Source organism: Rutidosis leptorrhynchoides, chromosome 5, assembly GCF_046630445.1.
Source record: "Rutidosis leptorrhynchoides isolate AG116_Rl617_1_P2 chromosome 5, CSIRO_AGI_Rlap_v1, whole genome shotgun sequence".
Taxonomy (NCBI): Eukaryota; Viridiplantae; Streptophyta; class Magnoliopsida; order Asterales; family Asteraceae; genus Rutidosis; species Rutidosis leptorrhynchoides.
The window spans coordinates 312,781,150-312,785,421 of record NC_092337.1 but is presented as its reverse complement, the minus strand read 5'-3'; positions in this window follow the sequence as shown (position 1 = coordinate 312,785,421).

Below are 4,272 nucleotides of genomic sequence, written 5' to 3'. Positions count from 1 at the left end.
AAAACATGTGTGATAAAACAAAAAGGAATGACGATGAGGCGCGCCATCTATCATTCAACGAGCTTTGAAATTACAAACTGGGTATTTTCAATCACTTTTCTACACTAATCACCCTCATGAATTTATAATTAGAGTCTGATTTTATGCAAATAAGGGCATTGCATGATCTCAAGTGTGGGGAAGGGTTATAAATTCTCTCGGGTTTATACCTGGTTTATTTGCCAAATTTTATGAAAATTTGAAAAAAAAAATTCAACTAAATGAAGTCAAAATCATGTTTATACATATTTATGAACGATGAAAACTAGGTGTTAATACCGAAATTATCGTTACCTCGAAAAGGACATAAATTGAGAAACAACTTAAAACGCTTGAATTCATTTAAAATGGAATAAAGGAGAATAAAAAGGCAAAGAAAGAAACTAAGTGTGGGGAGAATGTACCAAGTTATTCAATTAAAAACTATCTATCACATGTTTCTGTAAAGTTTATTGCAGGTGCTTTTGTTTTGGACTAAATTAACTATTTTACCCGATGAAAGAAAAGAAAAGATGGATCTACACGATGAATCAATTCCATCATTAAAAGGAAGTAAAGTCTTCCGAAAAAGAAACGCGCTTCTTGATTTAGGTCAGGAAGTTGTCGTCCAGACCAGCTGTAGGTTGACGAAAAATCTAGAAAAGTCATCTCTAAAATCAGCAGGAAATCCACGGACCTCAGCATCAAACAGGGTCGCCAAGTGGTCAGACTTATCCTAACCATGAGAGGATCTGTCTCGTAAAATGGGGAGGGCGCCGTGCAAATTAGCTTGATAAGACTAATGAATCAGACCCCCAGAAAGGATAATCTCCTTTTAAAGATTAAAAATCAGCTTTTAAGACTGATATTACTCAATCCTTGAGATTGACTTTAAAGATTGAGAATTACAAACTCATGGAATTCGATGATATCTAAACTCGAGCTTGAACGAGAAAATATTTTGATCAAAAATAAAACCGATTTGTTTTCTGAAAACCCATTTTCAATGCGTTCATTGAACGTAAAATCCTAGGAATTCACCTGGAATTCATTAGGTCACCTGAACCAAATCGGGTGTCAACCGTAAGAACGGTGGTTGCATATTGGTCGAAGACAGGACCTTTTGCCAAGACCGAAAAACTATAGGGTGATCTTTACTATTGCTCCTACAAAGGATAGTATTGCATCCGACACGTTAAAGACCATAATCAAAAGCATGTCACGGGACATTGCCTTAACAGTTGCTTGTTCATCGCTTTCCTTTACAACCGGACGGTAGTTTACCGAAAGGTAATATACGGGACAAGTAAACTGGACGTGTTGCTTTCCTAATACAAGGTTAGCAAGTGGGTGAAACAAAACCATAAGTTTTGAGCTAAAATTTTCAAATCTGAAACCCACCAACCCACAAAAATATTTTGCAAACACCGGTGAAGGGTTATTCCGGAAAACCTGTCTAGGGTAAAATCTAGCATGAATTTTCAAAAGATCAAATGTTTTTATAAAGATCCAATTTCCTAACGGATCTAAATTTTCATAGTCATGTGGGACTGTAAACCACAAATGCTACTATCATTGTTTATACCGCCGTATCAAAATCACTGATGTACAAAGTGTGAAGAATAAAGAAGTGATTCTAGTGTGTTTTATTTCAAGACTGTATTGCTTGAGGACAAGCAACGTTCAAGTGTGGGGATATTTGATAGTGCTCCAAATGAACATATATTTAGTATCAATATCCCTCCGATATGTAAAGATTTCAGTTGCAATTGTTCCATTTTCATGTAATATTCATTTATATTAAATAAGTGCGAAGACAAAAGGCGAAAACAACGAATTGAAGACGCAAAGGTCCAAAAAGCTCAAAAGTACAAGATACAATTAAAAAGGTTCAATTTATTGATAAGGAACGTCTAAAATGACAAGAGTACAAGTTACGAAAAGCAAAGTACAAAATATCTCAGCGTACGCAAGGACGTTCGAAAATCCGGAACCGGTACATGAACCAACTCTCAACGCTCGACGCAACGGAAAAAAAATTACGAGTCTACTATGTATATAAATATAATATAATATATAAATAATTATAAAAATTATTTATATATTATATATATTTAAATAAAAACCGTCGGCAGCCTTGGATCTTGAACTTGTGGGCTGGTTTTGGAACCTCCACGACTTGCGGAGCTGGAAGGCCAAAATGGCCGCGACTCGCGGAGCAGTGAATTTCAGTTCTGGCTATAAAAGCTCTAGTTCTGCATGTAAAATATATAATAAAAATAATAATAATACTCCGTGTGTAATAATAATAATAATAAACAAATATATATATATATATTATATATATATATAGATTAGTGGTATATTAGATTAGATTGGGTTATGTAAATGTTATTTTTCGGGTTTTTGAAGTCGAAATTCTGTCCGTGTAACACTACGCGATAAATACTCAATGTAAGTTATATTCTCCTTTTTAAATTAATGTCTCGTAACTAAGTTATTATTATGCTTATTTAAAACGAAGTAATCATGATGTTGGGCTAATTACTAAAATTGGGTAATTGGGCTTTGTACCATAATTGGGGTTTGGATAAAAGAACGACACTTGTGGAAATGAGACTATGGGCTATTAATGGGCTTTATATTTGTTTAACTAAATGATAGTTTGTTAATGTTAATATAAAGATTTACAATTAGGCGTCCCTATAAATTACCATATACACTCGATCGGACACGATGGGCGGGGTATTTATATGTACGAATAATCGTTCATTTAACCGGACACGGGAATGGATTAATAGCCACTAGAATAACTAAAACAGGGGTGAAATTATGTACAAAGGACACTTGGTATAATTGATAACAAAATATTAAAACCTTGGGTTACACTCAGTCGACATCCTGGTGTAATTATTAAACAAAGTATTAAAATCTTGTTACAGTTTAAATCCCCAATTAGTTGGAATATTTAACTTCGGGTATAAGGATAATTTGACGAGGACACTCGCATTTTATATTTATGACCGATGGACTGTTATGGACAAAAACCAGACGGACATATTAAATAATCCAGGACAAAGGACAATTAACCCATGGGCATAAAACTAAAATCAACACGTCAACCATCATGGTTACGGAAGTTTAAATAAGCATAATATATTTTATTTCATATTTCCTCGTACTTTTATTTATTGTCATTTTAATTATGGTTATTTATTTTATTGTTATTTAAATATCATCATTTACTATACGCTTCGCTTAAAATATAAATCGACAAACCGGTCATTAAACGGTAAACCCCCTTTTATATATTATTATATATAATTATAAATATTTTGTACAAATATAGTTGTTTAAAAATATAGTGTGCAATAAGCCCGCTCCCTGTGGAACGAACCGGACTTACTAAAAACTATACTACTCTACGATTAGGTACACTGCCTATAGTGTTGTAGCAAGGTTTAGGTATATCCATTTTGTAAATAAATAATTAAAACTTGTGTAATTTGTAACGTATTTCGTAGTAAAATATAGTACTATCACGTACCCCCACGCTACCACATCAAATAACTTGCGACATAATATAAGTTGAAAGTCACGGTTTGCTATAAATAGCGTAAGTATGTAAACAACATGTTTGAATCCAAAGGTGCTATCACTAGCGTATGCATGTATGTATGCTTGACCCCAAGCAAGCATGAGTGTACGCGGAATCATGTATCAAATAGCCATGTATGAACCTGAGAAACATATAGAAAACTGTCAACGAAAAACATTAGTGAAATCATAGGTGTTTTAGTAAACGTTGTATTTGAACCACAAGATTTAATATAAGATGATTATCAAAATCATTTGCATTCTAAAAGTTGTTATTTGTATCCCGGGCACCCAATTATCAAACTTAACTGTTTTGCACCCTTTGCGTAGTGTTAGAACATACACTAGACCCGAAAATATATTTCATCCGCTAACGGTAGCGAACCGTCCGAATGAGGCTCGTCAAGCCCATGTGATCACATAATATAAGTTCTCGTTTACACCCTGCAAGTGTAACTAATGATAATTGAATTGAGGCTTTTTGTTCAAACCCGTACGTGGAATGTTCGTTTCCGTACTTGTGTTCAAAGTGTAAAAGTATGTAGTATAAAACCGTATATGTTTCTCATCCCATGATTTAAAAGTATAAAAGTTGTTGAAAGATGGGACTATGATCTCACCTCGAGTGCACGAGTATAAATGTACTTCACAAAGTAA